The following is a 9,769-nucleotide window of genomic DNA, read 5'->3' as shown; positions in this document are numbered from 1 at the left end:
TGATATGGTCGTCAACATATCTGATACGGGGGCACCTATCACGAGTGTTGACACTTCTTTACCTATTGTTTTGTCCACTTCGCTACCCATATCATCTGAAAGCCTAAATACTTCGCTACTACTATTTCCCATTCCAAACCCATGTGTTACAACTTCACCCATATTTGATCACGTTTTGAAACATCCTTTCACAACTCTTTTCCCATCTCAATGCCCTGAGAATCCTCAACCAATAACTTCTCAAGCTCATTCTGATGATGAAATAGAAGGAGGTGGTTTCGGAGGAACATTTGAAGAACTACACTTTGATTCAGAGGAGGAGGAGATACCTGATCACATGCTTATGTCGGGTAAACAATTCAAAATCTTGAATCGCAAATTAAATACAATCCTTCAGTCACAAGCTGAGTCTGGTGCGAAGCATTCACTTTATGGTATGGAGGTTGATGCGATGATCAAAACAGATGAAAGAAGACTACTTGAGAAGATAGATGGCAATGATAAAAACAATGAGATTCGGCTTAAAGCTCAAGGAAAAAACTTTGATGGTGTCTTACAAGAATTGAAAAGTGTTACAAAAGAACGCCATGTTCTCTTTGTCCAAGATGTCAAGAAAGTAAGGGAGGATGTAAACTTGAAAGTCGAAGAATTGAAGCAGGAGATGGCAAAAGAGCTTCAACAAATCACTTCGCAAAATTTGATAGTGCAACAACAGGTTGATATTGTGGCAGATGCACTTACACAGATTGTTAAAGACTTTCAATCAACCGCACCAACTATCGAAGCCAAGAGCAAAAATGACAAGGAGTAGTTCGCTAAGCTCATTGAGTTGTTAGCTGAACTAAAAGCCATTGTATCCAAGCCTACTTCGCAAACAATTTTAACTCCTGAATTTCTTACGTTGAAAGTCACTTCGTTGGAGCAGGCAATTCAAAAGGCTTTGGCTCCCATAGCAAATTTTACTTTGCTTTTTCCGAAAAATGTCCCACCTATTGTCACAGGGGTGCAAGGGGGAGAAGTAAAAGGAAGTAAAGGGGAGGATGCGAAAGTTGTTGGGAAAGTGTATTCAATTAAACTAAAAACAACATTACCTGTGAATACCAGCTCTATTCCTTCAACAATTGTAACATCAAAACCAATTACAAAAGTAATTCCTAAGGGAATTAAAGTTGGTTCAACAAATACAGGAAGTTCAAGTGCGAAGCCTGATACTTCAAATACTGGGAAAGGAAAAGGCATTGTTCAAGAAAAGTCGAAGGAGGAGAAGAAAGCTGAAATTAATACTGAGATTGAGAAACAGAGGCATATTCAAAGAATTCTAAGGCTAAGGGAAAATGGCCCTCCGACAATGAACAAAGGAGATCCTGCGAAGTTATATTCGTTCGAATCAATTGAATACAGAGTGTTGGGGAATCACATGTATGCCTTTGAGAAAAAGCCAAGGAAAAGCTATGCCACTGCAAACTCAGACATGTGCCAACTTGACTTCCCAATTAACGAAATGATGTTTATCACAGCACAGTACAAGGTCAGTGAAAGATTCAAAGATCCTGATAAGTACACATACTTGAAAACTAGATTTCATGTTGTGCTTGGGAAAGATCAAGATGAAGTTTGGTCTTTGGTAAAGATAAAAAGAGTAATGGTTATCAAGAAAGATTTCATGTTTGAGAATCTACTTCAGAACTTTCGATACTTTGTTGTTCGAGCTGACAACAAACCGTTTGATTTCTCTATTGCCGATTTTCCGTTGATGAATCTTAATGATCTCATTCAAGTAGCCCTGATTATGAAAGATATGGAAGAAAACCAAATGAAGGAGGATGATTTAGATGTATTCAGACTTGGTCTAGGGCATCTCAAGATATTCATAGATAATTACTATGATTGCTTGGCCTTAACTGATGAAGAACTCGCTTCAGGTGCTGGAAGAAAGGTTAATGTTGCTATGGAACCTACGAAGCCACAACAGGAGTTGATGAAATACGCAGATGGTGAAATTTGTCTCAAACCATTTGGCATGGTGTTCGCAGGGAAAGATACAAGGGGAAAGGCAAAGAGATTTTTGTTTCAAGTTGCTGATATTGAAATATATACAACTTCGCAATATACGAACTTTATTGTTCGTATGAATAACTGCACCAAGAACAATGATGGAGACAAGAAGGAGCTGAAGAAAATAATCACTTGGTACTTTGAGATACGAAGTACAATGCACTCAGTTGCTCACATTCTCACTAATTGAGTGACTTCGACTGTTTACAAAGGGGGAGAATGTTGAGTCATTTTGTTGTAAAAGTCGAAGCTTTGTCTTGTCTATTTCGCATGTTTATTTACTAAGTCACTTTATGTCGAAGCTTAATGTCTAGACTTAGTATTTTTTGTACACTCATGTTTCCAATAAATAGGGGCTAAGGATAGAAGTAGAGACATGAGTTTTTCTGCTTATGGTAATCAGTATTGTATTCGAATTCTCTGTTCAATACAAAATTTGCTGATTAATATTTACATTTGGTGTTCATATCTTTCATTACTGATTCATTCAAATCATGATTGCTTTTTAAATCTCGATAAAAATTCTCATCAGGTTGGGGAAGCCCACGTCACACCTTCTTAATCAAAATCAAGGATTCAATTGAAGCAATTGAACCCAAGAAGTTGATTAGCCTTAAGAATGAAGGAATCCCCAATTCCTAGAGGATGTCAATGCTTACACATCCATAAAGGAGTCATGATTCATAAGCTAGAGATGATTCTACCATCATAAAGCCCTTGTTCTAAGTAAATTCAATGATTCAATGCTAAACCAAAGAAATAAACCAATAATTGCTCATTCAAGTACCAAGCTCATAATCAAAGTATTAAACAAGCATAAGAAGTATGAACTAGAATCATAAACATAAGATAAATGATAATTAAGCATGAATCATTCAAAAACCCACAAATATCCAAGGGTTTTAGCCAAAGTTAACCAAAATAGAGAAACTAGCCAATCATAGCAAGAAAATAACAATCACCAAAGTGTTTTTGCATCAATAATCTACCGATTACTTAGAAAGATGAGAAGAGTGTGTATCAAGCTCCAAAAATCGCCTCCAATGGTCTCAAATGGTGAAAAATCAAAGTGTTTGCTGAAAGATCCAACCCCCAAGGTAAATGGTGAACAAAATGACCAAAATGCCTAAAAGTGTGCAACTGTGTGGGTACCTGCGCAAGTGTTGCGCGACTGAGATTCCACCATCACAAGTGTTGTTGGAATGCTATTGGTCTATTTTTCTCCACTACACCACTCCACTACCCAAGATTCCCTTGGTCCCCTCCATGCCTCACATGATTTAAATTTGGCCAATCATCTTCAAGCTTTAAATATGGATAGTCCAAACCCAAAATACGAATCCATGACCTATCTTCACAAGCCCACTTCATCCAAGTCTTCAACTTTTTAAGCCCAATTTCCTTTGATGGATCCGTAAAGCCCAATAATGTATCGAAAAGCCCACCAAGCCCAACTGCAGTCAAACCACAACCACAACAAGCTCCAAAACCCTGCAAAATATCTCATGCAAAATATAAAGTACCCGATACGATCCATGATAAAGAAAATAAATAAAATACAATGCAATACTAATAAAAAGACCTAAAAAATCTAAAATAAACTAATAAAAAGAAAGAAATAAAATAAACTATCACTATCCACCGACCAATGGGCATATTTTCAATTTTTTGTTTTAAAAAATCAATTTTTGCCCACTTTAAAACAATTTTATACCAATTCAAAAATCACATCTTTTCTTACATTCCATTCGAATTTCATTTGAATGGATTCTACTCCTAGTTATTTCCAAGGATCCAAACAATATCGGGTAACCGATCGATCCTGATGCTCACCCTAAATAGAATGACTATAAATACTTGAGTAAATTACATGAATGATCCCTATGGTTTGGGGTAATTTGCACGTTTGGTCCTTAACTTATTCTTTTTTTAAATCGGAAGGTCCCTACAGTTTGTTTTGTTACGCGCTTGGTCTATGTCTTACTTAAAAAAAACTATTTTGCCATTGATTTTTTAATTTATTTGAATAAGGTGTGATAGGTAAGGTAAGATAAGGTGAGGTGGACATGAGGTTGGGTGTATTTATTTAAATAAATTATAATATCAAGGGCAAAATAGTTTCTATAGGTAAGACAGGGACTAAGAGCAACAAAAACAAACAGTAAGGGCCTTCCGAGTTAAAAAAAATAAGTTAGTGATCAAACGTGTAAATTACCTCAAACCATAGGGACCATTCGTGTAATTTACTCTAAATACTTAGAATACAACACTTTTTATGCCTTGGGGATCCCAAAAAAAGTCCAAACCCGACGGGAAAACCCGAAACCCCATCATCTTGGGTCGGGTAACTGGTCGTTATCGGGTTTAGGGCAGGGAGTGGGTTATTACCGCCCCGTTCCGATTATATATATATATATATATATATATATATATATATATATATATATATATATATATATATATATATATATATATGTTCGAATCATTTTGATGTTAATTATACGCATTCAAAGATAAAATAATTACCGTGGACAATCATTTTAGTTATTAACAATCTTGTGTTAATGATCGTTTTTTATGTTTTAACGTATTACACTAAATTTAAATCAAATAATTTTTAATATATCGTCCAGTTTATTTTATTAAAGTTATTCGTCATATTTTTTTTTTTTGAAAGTGTGATTGGCCATATTTTTAATTTAAAAGGGAGGCTAGAATTTTTTTTATAAGACATCGGTATATCCTAAAACGGAATAAAGATTTCGTTATGAATTTTTGTAAACACGATAAGATACCCAAAACCCGCCGGAAAAACCCGAAACCCAATGAGACGCCCCGATAAGATACCCGAAAGATATCGGGGTGGGTTTGGGAAACCATGCCCCGCCCCGAACCCGCCCCGTTGCCATTCCTATTATACCTCCTAAGAATTATTGAATCATATACAATTCCAATAAGTTGTTTCCATATTTATCCCTAAATTTTAAAACGTTTCTCCCGATTATCATACATTGATCAAATTATTGAAGAAAAAAGAAATTACTCTAGTTATCAAAATTTGCGGAAACCATATTGATTTTCAAAACTGGCCGTGTTTTCATCCCATGTTCTAAATAACATAACTATTACTTTTAAATTGTATAAATAAAGCCAAAACGAATATGAATTGTTCATATGTGTCAAAAAGAATATGTGCTAGCGTGTTAGATGACATTTCAAATTTAGTTTCAATCAAAACATATTTATTCTTTAACTCATACTTACTCAATATGATATCTGTTTTACTTTTGCAGTTCTATTATTAATCATTGGATAACTAAAAGTTAAAAAAATATAGTTAAATTAAGTTTGTAAATTGAAGTAACAAAGTTACAGAACACTTCAATTTTGTTCAGAGTATTTTATTCTTAGGGAATGTAAACTAGTTAATAGAAATAAGTGTACTATATATGCCTCCAACTGTCATCCACCTTCCTCTCTCTTTCTCACTCTCTCTCTCCGGGGCATATGTATAGACTATAGTGACACCGATACAAAACGAAACAAGGAATAGTTGTGGCTGTCGTTTTTCATTATCCAACACCTTTTCATCTTTCGTCTTTGCTTTTAGTTTTCCTCGTTGAAATTCTTGATGACGACCCTCTTCAGATCCAAATCCTGCGGTGGAGTCCCCCGACCCAAAGCTTCCTTTTTCCACTACTCTTCTTCATCCAATTATCAACAAGGTGATGATGACGACGACGACGACGACGACATTTCTTATTATTGTCAAGACTATTCCTACTTTAATAACAGTCCAATTAGAACACCATTCATCAGTCCACGACAACAGGGTCCCGCTGATAATCAATCATCCAATCACAACTTCACCATCGCATCGCTCTTGTTGGCTGCCCTACGCAAGTCTCTTCTCACCTGCGCCGTCCACGACCCTGAAGACGTGTCTTCCTCGTTGGATATCGGCTGTCCAACCGACGTACAGCACGTCTCACATGTCACTTTTGATCGTTTTAATGGCTTCCTCGGGTTGCCTCTTGCTTTTCAACCCGAAGTTCCGGCCAAAGTTCCAAGTGCAAGGTATTAATTAACTTTCCGTAACTTTCTTTTAGTAGGAAATTATCTCTATGATTCGTGTTTTTTAGGTTGTTCCAGATTTACCAAAAGCTTTGGGATTTAGATATTGCAATTGTAAACGAACCCCATGATTCTAGTTTGTTATTTGTTCATTACCAAAAAGACTAATTAATTGTTTGCTGAAAAAATGTGAAGTAGGTTAAGAGAGTAGTTGAGGGAATTTATTATTTAGTTTCTTGAAGTTATGTTGTATCGGTGTTCCGTGACTAGATAATGATTGTACATTTGTACCGCTTGAGTCTTTCTTCTTTTGGTACAACTCAGTTTCACGGGTATGGGGCAGGGACAGGGTGCAATTAGTAATGAGAAAAGAGCACGACACATTGTCCCTAAGGTTGTTTTCATCAACGAAAAAAAACAAAAGACATGTTATGGGAGTAAAGAGAACTTCATTCATCCATGTGGGTCTAGTTGGATCCAAAGACATGTTATTGTTTGGTTTTTAGATCTTTAATTAGTAATTAAGTACGGAAATCAAGAAAATATAAATCATTATTTAGTCTTAAAGCATATCTTCATGCTTTAGGAAGTTTATTGTTTGCTTCAATGGGAAGTTTCTTCAAAGTATATATCAAATCTTCATGTGATTCCATGCACACAAGACACAATTACATCATTTATAAGAGCATCCAAATGCATATGGATTAAACTCTATATTGTGGGATGTCTTGTCGACATTCAATTAATATGGAGTTCAATGGTTATTGAATTCTTCAATGGGAAAAAGAAAACCGTTTAATTATCAAAAATATATTTCATTGAACATTATAGAGTTCAATGCATTGTAAGAAAAATTAATGTAAAGTTGCATAGAAAGTAAAATGATTATGTGTCAACCCGATTAAACTCTAATAAGTTCAATGCAGTATGGATGCCTAACTAACACATAATCGCATCGGAGAGATTTTCTATTCACTTAGACATCCAACTAAACATGAAATATTACAGATTAATCTCTTTGATATTACTATCATATCAGATTTCTACATATGACAAAGAGTACTACATGATCATGCAACAAAATTGCCATGGAAAACAGTAAAGTAGAAAGATTATGTGCTTCTAGATTATCTGCTACCATGTTATGTACAAATGAGAAACACCGGAAATGATAGGAAAGAGAAGATAAGCAACTCAAGTATGTCAAAATCAAATTATAAAACAGAGGAAGTACGTATGTATACACCAGTTTTAACACACATACTACAAATATATTCAAGTCATTGTATCTAGTGTATATTACATTTATTTTTAGTGCAATTGTCGTACTTGATGCCTCAACATACGTTTCATATCATGTATTTAAACAGTGTGTGCGTGTTTGGAGTATCAGTGGAGTCTATGCAATGTTCCTATGATGGGAGAGGGAACAGCGTGCCGACAATACTTCTAATGATGCAAAATCGTTTATATTCAGCAGGTGGCCTTCAAGTAAGCCAAAACATGCGTTTATTTTTGTAGTTTAATCATCAAATATGCGACCATTATTAATCTTGACATGTTTCATGATGAAGGCAGAAGGAATATTTCGGATAAATGGGGAAAATGGTCAAGAAGAGGATGTTAGGAAGCAGCTTAATAGAGGCTTTGTGCCTCATGGAGTCGATGTCCATTGTTTGGCTGGTTTGATCAAGGTAAACCTGCCACCATTTGTTATATCGGTTTAGCTAGTTATGAAAACAATCATAATTATGGATCGATCTATTTATTGGCATTCAGGCCTGGTTTAGAGAACTTCCTACGGGTGTTCTTGATACTTTGACCCCACAGCAGGTAATGCATTGCAATACAGAAGAGGAGTGTACGAAGCTTGCTGAATCCCTCCCTCCAACCGAGGCTGCACTTCTTGACTGGGCTATCAATTTAATGGCAGACGTTGTGATGTTTGACAAAGAAAACAAGATGAATGCCCGAAACATTGCTATGGTGTTTGCCCCAAACATGACTCAGGTATATTATCATCATATCCTTTTCAGCCTTTCACAGTTTTTACGTGTGAGTTGTTGATTTTTAAACTTCAAACTTCCGATCTCAATAAAGAATCTTAAATTTATTACATACTTTCAATAAATTCATATTCTTAAATCGAAGCATATAAGTGGAATCAATATTCAGTCAGGACTCAGGAACCTCATTCTTTTTTAAATAAAATGGAAGATGATCCGTTGACTGCATTGATTCATGTCCTCCTTCTTTTAGTGGTCAATGAAGGACATGTGATATATATAAATTAATTCGACATGGGCATTCATATTTTTTGTGGTGTTTCCTGCAGATGGCAGATCCTTTGACTGCATTGATTCATGCTGTTCAAATCATGAACTTGCTCAAAACACTAATCATGAAAACTCTTCATGAAAGAGAGGAATCATCCACTGGTTTTGAGCCAGTATCTTCATGTGCAGATTGTCCAACTCCCAACAATAACGTCGAGTCTTCATACTCTCTAAGAACAGCCACTTTGAATAGACTAGGAAGTGAAAGCGAGGAACAATATTGGAGCTTTCCAAGAAAGAGTGGGTCTGTTGTTGAATATGATTCCATGTTGGAGAAGAGCTTATCTATTACATGTACAAATGATCCTTTAAAGAGTGATCACAAATCAAAACATGAACAACAGGAGAGAGAGGTAGAGATAGAAGGGATATTAGAAAGGCTAAGTTTGAAAAAAGGAGTGAGGAAGTTATGTAGATACACTGTGTTTCAGTTGAGTAAGTATTCTAATTAAGAAGACTGGAACCATGATCGTTGATGATGCTAGGGACACTGGTGAAGCTTGGGGTTAATATCTATGATATTGACATTCATTGCCTCTGTATAAGAGGGTGTACCTCTATTGGTTTGGCTAATAATGCAATGATGAAAGTCAAAATATGATGTAAAGATGATTTCTTTTGTATATGACATGATGACTAGGTTTTGGAAATGCAGCTCAAATATTTCTAAATTTAACACTAACATTTTTACAAAAAGGATGACCAACAGAAAAGAGCCACAAAAGAAATCTAATTGTAGACATAGTCATAAACCTACAAATCTGTGTGGTTACAAAAGATAAGATATACGTTGTTATGACATAAAAAGTCGAAATGAATTATGTATGGTAAACATAAATTATTATATAAGAAAGGGAATTTGTGGTATGCCCATTTGGTAGAGGTTTTGTCACTTTCATTGGATGTCCGGGTAATTATCTGGGCGCTGATGAATTTTACTAACTTGATGATACTAACTTTTAACTATTAACTAGAGGTTCGAAGAAAAAAAAAACAACATAAGGAATGGAAAGTTTATTTGTTTCGTTTTTAATTCTTGAAATATGAGGCCGTAAATGTGATTTGTGCAACACAAGAACAAAGTGGTCTTATTTGAACTTAAACACCCCACCCCCTTTTCTCTCTCTTCATCCTTCCCTCCTCCTTACAAAGATATACACTAATTTATATAATGAAAAATGTTGACACACTTTAATACAATTGGTTGGTTGGATTAGCATAAGATCGTGCACGTAAGAATGTAAGTCGAAGTGCTGGACCACAATCATCGTTGGGACGATTCCCGTATGTTCATCATTAATAAA

At 35.4% G+C, this 9,769-nt stretch overlaps 1 pseudogene across 1 annotated transcript; it reads left to right on the top strand.

Annotated features, from left to right (window-relative positions):
- The first annotated feature begins 5,553 nt into the window (after positions 1–5,553).
- Positions 5,554–9,136, top strand: LOC145101534 (rho GTPase-activating protein 3-like; annotated as a pseudogene). The gene is made up of 5 exons (XR_013705696.1): positions 5,554–6,132; positions 7,500–7,620; positions 7,704–7,823; positions 7,909–8,139; positions 8,465–9,136. The product of XR_013705696.1 is annotated as a rho GTPase-activating protein 3-like (transcript).
- The last annotated feature ends 633 nt before the right edge of the window (positions 9,137–9,769 follow it).

The sequence above is a fragment of the Lactuca serriola genome, chromosome 4 (assembly GCF_051521515.1).
Source record: "Lactuca serriola cultivar US96UC23 chromosome 4, Lser_US96UC23_V15, whole genome shotgun sequence".
Lineage (NCBI taxonomy): Eukaryota > Viridiplantae > Streptophyta > Magnoliopsida > Asterales > Asteraceae > Lactuca > Lactuca serriola.
The sequence above is the reverse complement of the archived record's forward strand: the minus strand, read 5'-3'. Positions and strand labels throughout refer to the sequence as shown.